The sequence below is a fragment of the Schistocerca piceifrons genome, chromosome 7 (assembly GCF_021461385.2).
Source record: "Schistocerca piceifrons isolate TAMUIC-IGC-003096 chromosome 7, iqSchPice1.1, whole genome shotgun sequence".
In the NCBI taxonomy this organism is placed as follows: Eukaryota; Metazoa; Arthropoda; class Insecta; order Orthoptera; family Acrididae; genus Schistocerca; species Schistocerca piceifrons.
In genome coordinates this window covers 225,155,777-225,174,533 of record NC_060144.1, presented here as the reverse complement: position 1 = coordinate 225,174,533, position 18,757 = coordinate 225,155,777, and positions in this window count along the sequence as shown.

Sequence of the window (18,757 nt, the reverse complement as noted above, 5' to 3'; positions counted from 1 at the left end):
TCCTTTGTTGTTCATAACATATATTAATGACTTGCCATTCTATATTCATGAAGAGGCAAAGTTAGTTCTCTTTGCTGATGATACAAGTATTGTAATCACACTGGACAAACAAGAATTAACTAATGAAATTGTCAATAATGTATTTCAGAAAACTACTAAGTGGTTCCATGTAAACGGACTCTCACTGAATTTTGATAAGACATAGTACATACAGTTCCGTACAGTAAATGGTATGACGCCATAGACCTTAATCAGAAGCATATAGCTAAGGTAGATTATTCAAAATTTTTAGGTGTGTCCATTGATGAGAGATTAAATTGGAATAAACACATTGATGATCTGCTGAAACGTTTGAGTTCAGCTACTTATGCAATAAGGGTCATTGCAAATTTTTGGCCATCTCGAGTGGCTGTGCAGTTCTAGGTGCTGCAGTCTGGAGCCACGTGACTGCTACGGTCACAGGTTCGAATCCTGCCTCGGGCATGGGTGTGTGTGATGTCCTTATGTCAGTTAGGTTTAAGTAGTTCTAAGTTCTAGGGAACTGATGACCACAGCAGTTAAGTCCCATAGTGCTCAGAGCCATTTGAACCAATTTTTTTGCAAATTTTGGTGATAAACATCTTAGTGAATTAGCCTACTACGCCTATTTTCACTCATTGCTTGCATATGGCATATTTTGGGGCAATTCATCACTGAGAAATAAAGTATTTATTGCAGAAAAGCGTGTAATCAGAATAATAGCTGGAGCCCACCCAAGATCATCCTGCAGACTTTTATTTAAGGATCTAGGGATATTCACAGTAGCTTCTCAGTATATATACAATCTTATGAAATTTGTTATTAACAACCAAACTCAATTCAAAAGTAATAGCAGTGTGCATAATTACAATACTAGGAGAAAGGATGATCTTCACTATTCAAGATCAAATCTAACTTTGACACAGAAAAGGGTGAATTATACTGCCACTAAAGTCTTTGGTCACTTACCAAATAGTATCAAAAGTCTGACAGATAACCAACAAGTATTTAAGAAGAAATTAAAAGAATTTCTGAATGACACCTCCTTCCACTCCATAGAGGAATTTTTAGATATAAATTAAGAGGAAAAAGAAAAAAGTAAAAAAATATATAAAAAAAAATAAAAATAAAAAAGTTGTTATATTAACTTAATTATGTTGTTAAATTAACTTAATTATGTCATGTATTGGAAAATTTGAGTCGTTCCACATCATTACGAAATATCATATTCATGATCCATGGAACTAGTATTAATCTAATCTAGTCTAATCTAATCTAACAGGTAACTCAATAATGAATCTGCGTTTCTCATAAAGAGCTGAAACTCCCTACAGAGGATATGTAGACAGTTCGAAATTGCAAAAGGAATATTCTGAAGTACCAGCTCACAAACACATGCTTCTAGATTCTTATGAATGGAGAAACAGTTTGTTTCAATATTTTTAACTTGTTATCCACCTTTCACATATGTATAACTACTTCTGTTTCCATGTTAACTGTACACGATAATCTTGGTAGTCCATAATATCCGGTATTAACATCTGTATCCCTGTGGTTACATGGTGTTCGGTGGGGCACAGAACATGACTTCAGAATTTGTAAGATGCAGAAGCTCAGCTACCTTGTTTTTCAATCCCTTTATATTCTAATGATAGAATTTTTTTTGGTTTTTTGCTTCAGCACGTGTCATATTTTAAAATGTATTCATGTCATCGTCAAAAATAGGCCTCTTCACAGTAATATCAAACGAAAGTGTGCTATGTGCTAAAGCGAAATCTTTTGGTCTACTGATTGAAAATAGCCGAAAGGCCGAAATTGCAATTGTGAAATAAATAACTTCTGCAGTCAACGCAGAATATCATGACCTTCAAAATATTCTACATGGCCGTGAACTCCAACTACGAGAAGTTAATTAAATTAATGTAGTCCTCTGGAACACAAATACGGGTTGAGAAACTGTTGCATATACTAAGGTGGTGCTTTGGTCTCATTTCTTTCAAGGGTTTTTACCTTATTTGCTTTCGGGCCTGTTTATATTTTCTGTAGTATGCTCAACAAGTCTGTCCTTTCCCCTAATATTCAGCTGCAACAGCAGTTGCTGGTACAGCATGGATATGAGACATCGTGTCAGTCAAAAGCAATCTACTCAGCTGTTAACTTACACGGTTGCAAGCTGTGTTAACTTAGGGCTGGTCATGGCGCTGTAAAACCTCTAAAGACTACTCACGAGTGTTTGCTAATGCTGCTTCTATTTCATCGAGCTCACCTTTAATACTAAGCATTACACATCAATAATCGTTATTAATTTGTAAGAGAACTTAACAGATTTAAAACTGCTTGTGAAATACTCCCAGTTGTGTATCTCGTTCGGTCAGTGTTGTTATGATTAAAAACAGCACTCATAAAATGAATAAGCGATACTTGTTGCGTTGTTCCATGACTTGTTTCTCTCTACATTCAGTGTGCGAATGAAGTAATGGTCCCGACGGGTGTAATCCAGAATAACGTTACTGTGATTGTCACTAACTGAATTTTGATTCACACTGAAATTAAATTTTTTGTTGCAATACTCCTTCCATCTGACCTATTCATATCAGGGAAAAATTATGAACAAATAGAGCTTGACTCTCGACAGGATGTGTACCTCGTGCCATGTGGTACTCGCATCGAACACTTGTAGTATAAACCGGTTGAATCGCTTTTTAACTTTATAAAATATTTATCGAAGTAACCAAACTAATAAATGTTACAGAGATTTTCCACAACTTTTTTTTTAGGGATCAGTATAATAACAACTTGTGGCCTCGTGTATCGTAGTTGTATTGGATTTAGTTATCCAAAGGTCTGGATAAAGTTCATAATGTAATTTTGACCTTTGCACATACGAATATATTTCCTTGCCGTAGACCACTGACGTCCTGCCACCGTTAATTTTATCTGATGGGTCATTTGTGTGCTGTCGCCACTCCAGGCACGCAGCGGTTACCGAACCGCAGACCACACGTTTGTCTTCAGTTTCCCTCGCCTCATCGACGATATGTGTCCTTGACCTGACGGATCAGCACACGTTCCGGACTTGGAAGTCAATAGCCAGAAACAGGCGGCAGAGAAACAAAGGCGAACGACCGAGGCAGCGTGGGTTGTGGTCTGTTCACCCGCCTTAACGGCAGGTAAAAATTATCCACGAACCCCATTTGATACGCGACTCTGAACAACCAGTTGAGACCCAAGACGGAAAAAAATTTCCCAACGACAGTGCCGAAATTGCCCTTGCGAAACTGCGTTGTTGCCTAATGCAGCGTAATCGCAGCTGCGGTCTTCGAGAAACGGCTCTATACACACGTATTAATGTGGAGAACGTGTGAGACATGCCAGCGGTTTTTAACGTCCGTCCCAAGTACGCAACGGTATTATTTAGGAACGATAAAATAACTTCTGTATTTCTAAAAGTAGGCCTTTCGTAGACGACTTAAGATGCAAACGGTGCAACGCGATCTGGGCCCGCTCACGTTGTGCCTGAGATAATTTAAATGGAGGTTTTCTGATGTATATGGGAGCGCATTGTTCAAGCTAATTGCCCAGCAACCAGCTGGGTCGACGTCGTAAAGCTGACTGCTGTCTGTTTGTAAGCCGCCCTGCTCTCTCGCTTGTCAGCTGCAAGGCGCGGGTCGCTGGAAGTTGAGCACATTGCAGTTTGATTGAGTGCTTTGCGGTAATTGTCCCTGACTCACTAAACGGTACTTTGTTTTGTCTCGGATAGGAATAATAAAAGTCTCCTCTGTGATTTACTGCCTCTCTGACAAAGAGCAGTGCAATTTAAACGGTAGCCCTGGATGTTACTACAAGACGCGAGCTAGGTTTTCTCTTTTTTCCCGGAGAACAGAGACAATTTTGCGATGTATACGCGAAGGTGATGTAAAACGAATAACATTCCCTTCACTGATATCCGAAAAGCTTTCTGCAGGCTTCATGACAGTCCAGTGAAAACCGTAACTGGCAAGACAGCTCTATATGGTAATTTATAGTGTGATCTGCCCTCCCTTCTTTCACATCAGCACGTAGAATTTTAATTTTTATTCCGGTGCTATAATTACCTAGTTTCTTCACTTTCCTTGAATATTGATGTATGTCTGCTATTTTTCTCACTCTCCTTTTGACAAACATCGAACAAATGGTATAATCTTAATTATAGCAGAAGTCGAACAAGTGGAGTAATCTAAGTATAGCAAAAGTGAAGCATTATTCCTTTATTTCAATACCTGACCTTGAATTAGGAGAATCCGAGCACATCTTACTATATGCAGCAAAGCTCCACATTTTGAACTCACAACTTAGGACACTGATTGATAACATTTTTGCAGACAGTGCTCAGCCTGAAACAATAAATGTGTTCTCAATTGCTAATGAACTTTCTGATCGTGGTACACAATTAATGGAAATAAACAGTATGGTACCTTACAACTCAGAGGCAGTTTCATACAAAGCAGTGAGGCTTTTTAATGAGAACAGGGTACAGTGTTTTAATTGTAAGCTATGAGGGGTGGTATTGTGTGGTGTATATGCACAAAGAGATGCTAATGTCAAATTCAGTTTATTCCATAGTAATTTTGTGTAAATATTTGAAAGTTTCTTCCCCAAAAAATTATCCAAGAGATCCATTAAAAAAACAAGCGGTTTTCCATCCAACCCTTAGTTATTAAACCCTTGGTACTGGGAAGGTACTGCAGATAATGTCTTAATCGTAGAGTAATGCAACCTCTGCGGATATTCACTACAAAGCGTTGTTCAGGGTGGTTTGAAAATTTCAAACAGTTTATAGCTGCTTACTGTATCGGACTTAGTATTTTCGAATAAAAAACTTGTACCAGCTGAACAATTACTCGTCAGAGATACGTATACCAGACTACAACTACATTTGGGGGAATGTTGTAGAAGGGTCACGGAAAACTACTACATTCATTTGGCACCCAGGCTACCAATTTCAGTACTATGTACAGAAGAGAAACTCGAAAACAATACTTCCGAAACAAAAGCGGAAAGGCATCAAAATAATGCGGGAGATGTGGCATTTACAGAAGAATTTGATAGAACACTTAAAAATCTAAGTCGAAACAAGACACAACACGCATACCACATTCCGTCAGAATTCTTGAGCCCTCTTGGAGAGTCAGCTTTAACAAAACTATTCCACGTGACATCCAAGGCAGGCGAAATACTTTATTCTTCAAGACTGACCCCAGTTCCAAAGGGGGCATGTGCTGCCAAGTTTAGATATTACAGAGCCAGATTACTGACACCAATGATTTGCAGCCTCAGAATAATACAGTCCAAACTCTCATTGTTAAGCGATAAAGGATTTCCGGCCGTTGTGGCCGAGCGGTTCTAGGCGCTTCAGTCTGGAACCGCGCGACCGCTACGGTCGCAGGCACAAATCTTGCCTCGGGCATGGATGTGTGTGGCGTCCTTAGGTTAGTTAGGTTTAAGTAGTTCTACGTTCTAGGCGACTGATGACCTCAGACGTTAAGTCTCATAGTGCTCAGAGCTATCTGAACCATTTTGATAAAGGATTTTAGAACAATTTACGATGCTGTGAACAGGAATCCGTCTTGCCAGAGGATTGGACGCTGTAATATTGTAATTAGTGTAGAATGCTGGAAAAATCACAACTGTTTGTGTCCGCTTCCGAAGCTCATTGTAGGAAAGCTTTCAGATAATGACAGATGTTTACCGACTGTGGTAAACTTTATGCTGGTACAAGTCGCTTCACCAATTATTAACCTCTTCTCATCGCATATCAAAAGCCACACAGATTAACGTGGAAGCTGTAACATAGACATTAAACGAACAAAGCGTTGGAAAGTTCGCCGCTCGGAATTGGCTAGAAAGGTTGGCGTATTTGGAAAACTGCTCGAGGTGGTGCACACCACTTGATAACAGGGTTACGTTCACGCAGGTGGTGGACATATTCCCGTTGGTCGATTTTGTAACACTCGAGAATTGCAGTGCTGATGGCGGCGATTTGAGGCTGTTGGCCATTAAAACTGCAACACCAACAAGGACAGCAAATATCGAAATTTTACTTTTTATGAGTATACAGTGGGCTATGGCAGGAAAAAATAAATGATTTATTTGTAGGTGCGATATTCGGAACATACAGCTGCCGTCTCCTGCGTCATCAACGGCTCTAGGCCGGTTGGTCATCGAGTCGAACTGACAAGGGGACCGCACCTCCTTGTCAACGCCGATTTTGCCCAATATTTATGGCGTATGCAGCACTTAGCCAGAAATGGAAGTGATAGAAGTGGAAGCTCCAGGTGGCTAAGTGTCCAGAAAAAAAATTGGATTTTTGGTGCCGGTTGGTGAACACATAAGCCATTTATTTTACTATAGTTTCCAAGCAGCAGTTGGCGCAGCAGAAAGATTACAGAACGGTAATCAGAGGGTCATAGAGGCGAGTCATTATTTGGTAACCTTCCTTATTTTCAATTTTTGCGTTGCTTACACTGAAAATAAACGAAAATAACTATCGGTATAGGTATTACTTTTATTAATATTTTAACATAATGCAGAAAAGGAAAGGACAACGAAAATTTAAGATTGCACATAAATTTCCAGAAAGGGATTTCAAGGCGTAGACGAGAACACATTACATGAAACTAGATACTTTTATTATTTTACGGCTGATGCGTGGGCAAAATTCGTCGTAAAAGCTGGAGAAGCACTAATTATCTCGGCATCTTGCACAAGTTATAAACGTCGTATTTTTACAGTTGCTTGATTGTTTTAAAGTTGCTGTAGAAAAATAAATCTGGTTTAAATTCATTGAAGTTTCTCTCTCATCTCACAGTTCAGCAGCAAACCAAGAACATTCCATAGTTCCGCGAAGTGTTGGCGTAAATAGCTGGTGATATGCAGTGGAATGTATTTTGGTGCAGTGTTCTTGGGATTCTCTCTCTCTCTCTCTCTCTCTCTCTCTCTCTCTCTCTCTCTCTCTCTCGATGGGATAAGAGCAGTTTGAACCTTTTGACCGAATTCAGTACCTGACTAAAAAACAGACATCGGCTGGGTTGCAATAGCGGTGTGCTGCTGGGTGGAATCACTTTAAAACCGTACGATAGCGATCCTTCTTCATCCTGGATAAGGGAGGTCACGGCCATTGTCAGCTGCGGCGCTGCGCTGTCATCCTGGTAGCAACCGCAGACGTTGCTGACGGTGACATTCGAGTGACGCCACACACTGCTCAGCTCTTTACACTATCAGTAATATTTGTATGAGAGACACCTGGACACCTCCACCAAGCTGTTCCTGATTTACTACGGCCAATCGCTGGAATAAAGAAGTTAACTGAATCCACAGTCGTCCTCTTGTCTCATTTCACTTTCCATGGCTCTGAGCACTGTGCGACTTAAGTTCTGAGGTCATCAGTCGCCAAGAACTTAGAACTAATTAAACCCAACTAAACTAAGGACATCACACACACCCATACCCGGGGCAGGATTCGAACCTGCGACCGTAGCAGTCGCTCGGTTCCAGGCTGTAGCGCCTAGAACCGCACGGCCACTCCGGCCGGCTCACTTTCCATGGATAACAACCCAAGGGACATCTAATAACGTCATTCGATGCTGATTCAGTTCTATGCCAGAGTGCAAGTGTGTTAGTCTCTCGGTGTCAACACAAGCATAGGTATTTTCAGTGCATGAGAGATATGGAGAATATACAAATCAGGGCAACAGTTAAAACCTTCTGCACAGTTCAAGGAAGCACGTTAAACACGGGTCCTTTGATATCTTGTTGAAATATAATTTCATGAACACCTTCTAGATAGGGAATAGCCATCGACCTTAACATGTCAAAAAAATGTGAGGGCTGCTGCCAGAATTCTGGGCCAGACGAAACAGAGGTTATGATGCTTTGTACCCAATGTCACCCATACCGTGTCACTAGGTGCACTGCCGATATGAGAATACCAAATGCTCTATTTCAGTCTCTTTGTTGGCTCTATACGAGGATATGTACATGATGACGCTCTTCCCAGAATCATGACTCCTCTGAACAGACATCTCGGTGTGACTCCTGTGACTAGTGTTGTAGCTGGGTGCACCACAGCCGGCACGCCATTCTCAGCTGCTGCGGATGGAAGTTACAACAATGGCCGCCGTGCTGACAGCGGTAGTCCAGAAAAGGTCGCTCTGTCCGTGTGGACACTTGCCACCCACAAAAAAGATCCACTCGCGGTACATGACGTAGTTGTATAACGCTGCACTACCGGGCGTACTCATGTCTGTCCGCTCGGATGCCAGCACCGCGTAAGGTCTGAATGTATCGATTTCTTGCTACCGTAAGAGTCACAGGATCCTGACCAGCGCGAACAGTAATACCACGGAACAGTAAAACACATTCTTCATACGCCATGATTCCGCAGCTGTAGATTATCGACACGTACGGTATCCATTTCTGCTTCTTACACGAGGCGTAACACAGACAGTAACCAATCACTCATCGTCTATAAATCAGAAATTCTTTGCATAATCTTTCGGTTTATATACGAGGGTTGGAACTTAAATAGTGGCAACTATTTATTCACAACCGATACAAAAGAGTGACATGTTTACACTTGTTACTGTCTTTCAAAGAAGTCACCAACGTTGTGTAGAACCCGTTGCCAGCGATGTGGGAGGCGTAGTATACCGTTAATAGAAACTGTTCTGTTGATGGTGCGAAAGGAGCGGTCTACTGCCTGTCGAATCTCTGGAGCAGTTCTGAAGCGAATGCCACGAAGTGGTTCCTTCACCAATCAAATCAAAGTCACCAGCACTTAGGTGCGGGAAGTGTGGTGGATGGTACAGTACTTGCCAGTCCCATCGACCGAACAGAGCAGCTACAGCTTACGCTGAATGCGCCCGCGTATTGTCGTGCAAAATGATGGGTGGGTCACGCAGAAAGTGTCGCCGCTTCTTTCGCAAAGCTAGTCGCAGGTGATGCTCCAAAAACGAACAGTAATACTGTGCACTGACGGTCTGGCGTGGAGAAACGTAATGCGTTAGGATAATACCATCACAGTCGTACACGAGAATCACCATAACTTTAGACCACTCCATTCCCACAGTCAACAGAACAGGATGTGCTAACTGTATACCACGCCTTCAACATCGCTGGCAACGAGTTCTACACAACTCTGGCGACTACTTTGAAGGATAGTAACAGGTGCAAACATGTAACTCTTCCGCATCGGTTGTGAATAAATAGTTCCCACTACTTAAGTTGCAACGCTCGTATCATTCACATTACATCAGTCCTATCAGATTTGTTCGACTGCACTGAAATAATTTCCATATCTAAGCATGTACGAAGGGCATTCCATAAGAAGGCCAACATATTTTTCTCAGCCACTTTCGGTTGAAAAAATGCAGTATTTGTTGTGAGACATCGTGGGATTCTCCTCCTTCAGCCTCTATAGTTTCATATGGTTCTGAAATATGGCAGCGCTTTGCGTAGCTTTGAAAAAGATGTCTGTATCGGATCTACGTTCCCGTCAGAGACGTGTCACTGAGTTTCTTTTGATGAAAAACCAGAGCATCGTAGATATTCTCAGGTGTTTTCAGGAATGTCTTCGGAGACTTGAACAAAATCGCGGTGAATCGTTGGTCGTGGCGTCTGTCATCATCGCAAAAAGATCGCGCAGACCTCTCCTATCGCGCGGCTCCACCCGCCGGAGGTTAGAGTCCTCCCACGTTCATGATAGTGTGTGTTGTCCTTAGAGTAATTTAGTTGAAGTTAAATTAAGTAGTGTGTAAGCCTAGAGATCGATGACCTCAGCATTTTGGTCCCAAAGGAAATTACTACCACCTCGTGCTGACTGTCCGCACACAACTGTGACTCTTGAAATGTTGGAACGTGCGGGCACTCTCATGCGAGGTGATCCATGGGTGATAGTCACACACCTCGCTATACAACTGGACGTCTCTCTCACTCGTCTGCCAGTTGGGGCTCTCCTCCTAACAGAAAACCACAAAAAGCAACGAAGGGCCATCTGTGCGGAATCGCTGTGCGTTAAGAGGCTGATCGAGACAATTTTTTTTCGAACATGGTCTCAGGCGATTAATCCTTGAACCGGAAACAAAATGGCAATCCATGGAGTTGTGCCACACCACCTCTCCTCCAAAGAAAAAGGTCAAAGTTACATCTCAGTCGCTACAGCCTTGGCGACGCTCTTCTGGGACTTTGCAAGGATTATTCTGTTTGATATCCTCCCCCATGGAGCAATAATTAACTCTGAAGTGTATTGTGCTATACCCAGGAAATTGAAGAAACGACTTCAGCGTGTTTGTCTCCAAAAACGTGCAAACAAACTTCTTCCTCATGAAAATGCAAGTCCCACACAAGTCTTCCCACCCAAGAGGAGCTCACAGAACTTCACTGGATTGTTCATCCTTATCCACCCTACAACCCGGATCCCACCCTTTCCGACTTTTATCTGATTCTCCTAATGACGGAAGAACTCTGCGGGAGGCAGTACGTGGATGATAGAGATGTTATTGACGCAGCAAGAAATACCTCCGACGTCGACCAGTAGTGGGGATAGAGACCCTCCCAAATGGTTCAAATGGCTCTGAGCACTATGGGACTTAACATCTGAGGTCATCAGTCGCCTAGAACGTAGAACTACTTAAACCTAACTAACCTAAGGACATCACACACATCCATGCCGGAGGCAGGATCCGAACCTGCGACCGTAGCAGTCGCGTAGTTCTGGACTGAAGTGCCTAGAACCGCTCGGCCACCGCGGCCAGCAGAGGCCCTCCCAGTCACGTGGCGTAGGGCTGTTGCACTGCATGGAGATTATGGTGAAAAAGATGATTTGTAGCCAAAATAGTGGCTAATAATATGGTGTAGTAGATTCATGAACACAACCAACCTGCTTTCAGACAAAAAATGTATTACATTACTTGCTGATAGCCGCTCGTAGTACACTTCATGCCTATTTGGCCCTTGTTGCGTCCCGCCTTCATGGTGCTGCAATTTCAATAGTCTTCGTCATATTTGCAAGTCTCGTAGTTCCACCATCGGCGGCTGCAGGCCACTGTGACGCAGTAAACATGTCACATCCGAAAATACACTCATGAGACAAAACGTTATATAACTTTTGGGAGATTTATTCGCGGATTGACATCAGCTGTTTGTAACAGATGAAATTTGTGCCTTAGGAGGACTCGAACCCGGAATTGCCGCATGCATACGTGCGTGCGTGAAAGACGTTGTACTGTGAAGATACAGACACCATATAAGCCTCGACGGGCTAAACAGACGATAAAATATAGTATCTCCAGTGCAGGAACCACGAAATGTACGGTTGTAGGGCTTGTGGATTTTATTACATGTGGACGTTGGGGTCAGTTCTGTAGGCGTGCTCGTATAGCCGAAGTGGCAGTGTGTGTGTGTGTGTGCGCGCGCGTGCGCGCGTACATGTCGAAGATTAAACTGTGAAACAGTTGAAAACAGTAGGTTCCATGATAATCATAAAATAGTGGGAAGTGTAGCTATCAAAACTAGATGCAACAAGAAAAATCATCAAAAAGGCCTGTGAAAAACAAAACTATACTGGTGGATCAACCAGTGGTCCTGACGCATGTTGAAGGGCAGGTGTTACAGAGAGGATATGGCTCATCTGCTTTTGCAGAAGGCTTCAATAGTGCTCTTCCTAGTTCGTTGCTGAAAAAGAAACCTCAACCAAGCTTTTCAGATGAAGAAGATGAGCTGGTTTCCAATCTTATGAAACTCAAGAGTGTCTGTGCAGCGCGAAAGGCAGAATATTGTGGATGGTAGTATGGTTGGAAAACACAATAATGATTGCCGCACAGTTTGAATTGCGAACTGCATAGTTGTGTCTAAGGAAGGAGTCCTTTTGTCATCAGCCGTTATGAGGATTCAGGTGCCATCGATAAGTGAGACTCGAGAGTTGTTACGGTGGCAATGGAAAAATTATAGTTAAGAAATAGCATGATAAATATGGGAAGTGGACTTCCAGTACTATTTGTTTATACAAATCGTCTAGCTGCTGGACGGATAACTGGCGGACTCTTGGCATGGTACCTAGCCGTGGACCTTATTATGATACCAACTGCCTAGATGTCACTCAGAGAAAGATAATGTCCCTGCCAGAAGGAAACACCAGAAGACAGCAAAGTGAATGACGCCTAATCTCTTTGCGGGCACGTGTTTCGGTAATAAAAGTAAATAGTCGGTGCAGAAACGGAAACTGATTCTTTCTAGTGGCGACGGGGATCGCGTTTGGTAGCATCCACTGATGTAAACGACATTGACAGAGGATAGAGTTATGGCCTGGTGCCTACGAACAAGCAGCACGGAAAAGGCGAAAGTCGTAGGCTGTTCGCGAGCTACTGTCGTGAGCATCTGTGGAAAGTGGTTGAAGGACGAAGGAACGATGAGTAGGCGACAATTCGTTGGACGCCCACGCCGCATCACAGACTGTGGAGATCGGAGGCTTGCCCACTCTATGAAGAAGGATAGGAGTCTGTCTGTGGTAAACCTGCAGACAGAGTACAACGGTGGAGCAGTCACAAGTGTTTCGGGTCAAAGCGATCAGATCAGATTGTTGACAATGAGGAGCTGCAGCAGACGACCCCTACTTGTTCCCATATTGTCCCAACGACATCGCCAGCTACGACCGCACTTGGCATGGTATCATCGAGATTGGATGGGCCGTCTAGTCGGATTAGTTACATGTCTTGCTACACAACGTTGGTTGCTGTGCCCAGACACGCCCCATCATCCAAGCGAAGAGTTGCTCTAAACATGAGTCGCGCCGCGAACGCAGATTTATTTGGGCAGTATTATGTTGTGGGTGATATTCACCTGGGCTTCCATGGGTCCTGTAGTAGCAGGATCACACTGAAAGTCGAGAGCAATAAATTCCAATTCCAAAAATGTAACAAAAACGACTGTAGGATCGGGATCCACAGACTTACCATCACCCGTTGCCGTATTGTAACTTCATTAGCGTTAGTCTCTGACTACAGGCAGTATTTCATAAATGGCGGGCATCGATGTTTCGTTCCGACAGCGTGCTGCCACTGAATTCCTCGTTAAAAAGGAAAATTCTTCTCCTTAAAGTCACCTCAGACTTCAACGTGCTTATGGAGGTGTCTGCATGGGTGCTAGCAGTTCGAGAAGATGGGTGAAGCATTTAAATGATGGGTAAACGAGTGTCCAAAGTGAGCCTCATAGCGGTCGACCACAAAGAGCCTCCACGGAACGCAACAAGGTAAGAGTTGGTGAGCTCATTAGAGAAGGCAGGCATGTCACAGTGAGTGAAGTTACTGATAAGCTTGCAGATCACAGTGTAGTGTGAGATATGATTCAAAGCTTAGTTTATCGAAAAACTATTGTGCCCGTTGGGTCCCACGTTAATTGATCGAAAACCACAAACTTCAGAGAAGAACCAGCAGCCAAAACCTTCTTCAGATATTTCAAAATGAAGGGGATAATTTTTTTTAGTATTGTGACAGCAGATGAAACCTGTAAAGGTACAGATGCGAGACCAACACTGCGAGACGCTGGAGGATATTCAGAAGCCGGCCGCTGTGGCCGAGCGGTTGTAGGCGCTTCAGTCCGGAACCGCACTTCTGCTACTGTCGCATGTTCGAATTATGCCTCGGGCATGGATGTGTGTGATGTCCTTAGGTTTAAGTAGTTCTAAGTCTAGGGGACTGATGACCTCGGATGTTAAGTACCATAGTGTTTAAAGCCACTTGAACCATTTTTTTTTTTTATATTCAGAAAGCAGAATTGAAGTGTATTTGTGCAAGTGGCACGGAGTTCTGTCGAAGGGGTATTTTCAAAGTTGCAGAACGATGGGAAAAATGTGTGCAAAGAAATGGAGATTATGTTTAAAAGTGAAAGAAAAGTCTGTAGATTGGATTGATGAACTTGGTAGCTCTAAGAGATTCAAAAATTGTTGCACACTATGAACCTTGTAGTAATCGAAGACTCCATGATAGATGTTAAGTAAAAAAAACCGCCATGTCATTCTCTGCTAATGACGTCATTGGATGTACATACCATTCTTCCGATCGTTGTAGCCTTTCTGAACGTTGGAACCGCTACTAATCGGTCGAGCAGCTCCTCAGCTGGCTCCACGAGCCTGAGTGTACCGCATAGTAGTCCTCTTACCAAGGAAAAAAATCCCTGGCTGTACTGGGAATCGAACACGGGTCCTCTTCATGGTAGTCAGCCACGCTGACCTCTCGGCTGGGCAGGGTGACAGTAGCGCAGTACGTGAACATTTCTGCATCCCTTTGTAGCTGATGTCTTCCCAGACGGCTATGGCAGTTTCCAATAGGATAACTGCCCATGATACAACGTCAGAAATGTGTTACAATGGTTTGATGAGCAGCAATTCGGTGAACTCACGTTTATGTCTTGGCCACCAAATTAGCTTGTGCTGAACCACATGTAACACATCTGGGACGTTGTCGGCACCACCTCCACGACCAAAAACCTCTGACCCTTAATTCAGGCGAATTGCGTTACCTGTGCGTACACGTGTTGTGCCACACATCTGCGGAAACCTCTTAAGAACTTGTTGAATCCGTACCACTCAGAATCACTTCTGAACTTCGCTGTTCGTTCCAAAGATGGACCAACGCTCTGTCAACCAGACGGTCCTAATTATTTTGGCTCTTTTGTTCGAGTCGGTGTTAGGGCGAAGTCTGAGTTTCGTTGAAGCGAGAGGTTAGGTTTTGACTATTTCTCCGTGTGCTTAGCTGTTATCATTATAATTACTCCTGTTATAATAATATGTCAGTTTAGTTTTGGTTCTTACATGTAAAATAGTAGAGAAGGTACACATTTTCGCCTCGGACAAGGCTGATTTAAAGGTTTTGAAACATGTCGTAGAACGTTTCCTTTTCTTAGAAATTATGTCATTCTCTTCTAATCTAGAACTCAGTCACGTGCAACCACTTTGCAAACACGGTCAAGAACAGCTTCACATTATCTTAAATGGGACAAAACACATACAGCGTCTTAGATTAGCCAGCATTGTGCGTTACCGTAAACTCAAAAGCGCTGACAGGTTCTTTAGGTTCTACGCTACGGTATTCACTGTAGAAGTTAATTTAGATTCCATATAAATGTGCTATTATCGTACAGACGAGAGATACATTGTCGAGTCAAGCCATCTGTTGGAATAAGCTAGCCATTCCGAGAGAACGTATCCTGTTCCTAAAGCTGTTCTCCTACGTCAATATTTATGCGAAAGCCCCGGAAATAAATCAGCGTCAATAAAATCAGATAACATGTACAGAACGGCGTTAAAATTTGCTTTCACTTTCATTCAGTGTATTAAATTTACGACTGATATGAACCTGCTCTGAATAATGCGACTATCGAATTACATACGAGGGCTCGAGTGGCCTTCACTTACATTTCAGTCAGTCATATGCTAGTGCGCACAACTCGCCGTAAACTACACTCGCTTTCCGAAACGAATCGCAAATTGCATCCGTCGTCGAATATCAGTCACTAAATTAGCAGTAACCCTGATTATGCAGATTCACTTTTCAACGTATCAACCGCACAAGTGTGAAAATTTATCAGTAGTATTTCCGCAAGAGGCATACGCTGAAATAATTTTGACTACGTTAAGGTCTCGTATTCGAAAGTCTTCTAGGAATCACTTAGATATAATTGTGTGAATTAAAAATAGTTTAATGCAGTTTCACCTACAGAGAAACTGAGTTCATTTCTGCACGGAGAACGCATATGCATTCGGCATAGCTTCTGGCTTGAGTTACGGTGCTGTATAATTCCCAATAAACGAACGCATTACTATGCCTTGTTAATTGTTAACATGGAAACTGGGACATCAAAAGCAAACGTAAAGTCAATATGTCGGCTTTATTTACACTCTAGGACAGTAGTGTACATTACACTAATACTTGTTCCTGCTGTGGTAAATGTAACTTCTGTAACTAAATAGTTACATTAGTGTTGGATCATTGTGTATATTTCAGTTCACAAATAAATTTACGTACCATCAGTTACATTACATTAATAGTTGTTCTATAGATCATGAATACATTTCGTAATGATGTGGGACATGTCAGTTTAACATAAATGTTCTTTACACAACATAATTCAATTTTTTTACCACTTCACATCTAGAAATTCATCTATTGAATAGAAGGAGTTATCATTCAGAAATTCTTTTAGTTTGTTGTTAAAAGCTCGTTGGCAACCCGTCAGACTTTTAAGGCTGTTTGGTAAATGAGCAAAGACTTAAGACTTTTTTGGCAGTATAATTCAACCCTATCTGTGCCAAAGTCAGATTTAACTCAGTTGACCTAGTGTTGTAGCTATGCACTTTGCTGTCTTTTTTAATTTGGATCGGTTATTAATAATAAATTTTATAAATGAGTATATGAACTGTGAAGGTACTGTACCTGTAGTTCCTTAAATAAATTTCTACAGGGTGATATTGGATGGGCTTCAGGTATTATTCTGACTACACGTTTCTGTGCAATGAATATTTTTATCTTAATAATCATTTACCCCAAAATATGATGCCATATGAAAGGAATGAATGAAAACAGCCATAGTGGTCTAATGTGCTGATATGTTTATCGCCCAACTTTACAATAATCCTTATAGCGTAAGTAGCTGAACTCAAACGTTTCAGCACATTATCAATACATTTCTTCCAATTCAATTGCTCATCAGTGAACAGGCCCAGAAATTTTAAATATTTTGCCTTAGCAGCACTCCTTTGTTCAAAGTTCAATCATGTTATTCCATTTACTGTACAGAACTGTATATATTGTGTTTTCTCAAAATTTAGTGAATGTCCATTTGCAAGAACCACTTAGTAATTTCCTGTTTTCTGGGTGTCATTATTATACTTGTATCATCAGCAGAAAGAACTAGATTTGTGTCTTCATGAATATAGATGGCAAGTCATTAACATATATTGAGAATAATAAGGGACTCTAGACTGAACCCTGCAGGACACCATACTTGGTACCTCCCTAGTTAGAGGTCTCTGTTGATTTTTGCAACTAGACTGAATCCTGTGGGACACCATTCTTGGTACCTCCCTAGTTAGAGGTCTCTGTTGTTTTTTGCAACTATCTGTACTGTTGGTTTCAAACTTCTGCCATCTTCCAATTAAATATGAATTATACCATTTGTGCACTGTTCTACTCATACCACAATAATTAAGCTTATCTTGAAGAATTTCGTGATTCACACAGTCAAAAGCCTTTGAGAGATCACAAACAGCTCCAATGGATGATATTCGGTTATTCACAGCAATTAATATTTGATCAGTGGAAGCATAACTAGCATTTCTGTTGAAAAGCCTTTCTAAAAACCAGACTGACATTTTCTAAGTAATTAATTTTTGTACATACATGAAGCTACTCTTGAACACATTACTTTTTCAAGAATTCTAGATACAGCTGTCGGTAGTGAGATTCTATGTTAGTTGTTAGTATCAGGCATATCCCCCTTTCGAGTGGTTCTAGGCGCTTCAGTCTAGAACTGCGCTGCTGCTACAGTCACAGGTTCAAATCCTGCCTTGGGCATGGATGTGTGTGATGTCCTTAGGTTAGTTAGGTTTAAGTAGTTCTAAGTCTAGCGGACTGATGACTTCAGATGTTAAGTCCCATAGTGCTTAGAGCCATTTGAACCAGACCCCCCCCTTTTTATTCAATGGTTTAAAACCAACAAATTTCAGACAACCTGGAAAAATGCCTTGTTTCAGTGAGCTACTATGTATGTGTCTGAGAACCCTACTTATCTGTTGGTAACAAGCTTTTAGTAGTCTATTGGAAATGTCATTAATTCCTTGCAAACATTTACTTTTAAGTGAACTTACTATTCCCTAATTTCAGTATGGAGGTGACTTGAATTTCAATTTTATCAAATTGCATAGACATTACCTACTCCATTTACAGCTTGCATTTTTAATGAACAGCTGGATCCTTATATTCTCTACAACACTGAAACAATGATTATTGAAAACATTATATTTCTAACTTTCTGTTAACAAATTTTTTGTTGAGTTTGATAGAAATACAGTCTTCTTCTGCTCTCAGTTACTCTGTTTCTATTTTAACAATATTTCAAATTATTTTAATTAAAGTATCAGAGTTGCTAACCTCAGACATAATGCACATAGTTCTGGACTTTTTAATAATATTTCTTAATACAGCACAGCAGTTTTTATAATGTTTGACTGTTTTCGATCACTTCTCTTTGTATTTATTAGATACAGTTCGCTTCTCTGTTTACAAGATAATTTTATTCGTTTAGTATGCCACAGGCTTTTAGATGGTTCCATATGTTTATGTTTCATTGTTTCCTTAGTTAAACTATTTTCAAATATACTCACAAAGTTATCATGATAAAGGTTAAATTTTTAATTACTGTAAGGTTCCCTGTACACCACATCACAGTCCAGCTGTAGCAACCTTTCCCTAAAATATGCAACTGTTAAATTGCCAATCGAATGCACTATTTTCGAGAACTGCTTTGCATTACTGTATGGAGCTATGTCATATACGTAGCTAGCTGTGCATCATGATCAGAAAGACCATTCTTAAGTGCTAAATTTTTTATTTGACTAGATTTATATTGGTCTATAAAAATATTATCTGCTGCTTTCCTTGACTTCCTGACTAGGAAAATCAATAACTGATGTGTAACTGAAAGAACCAAG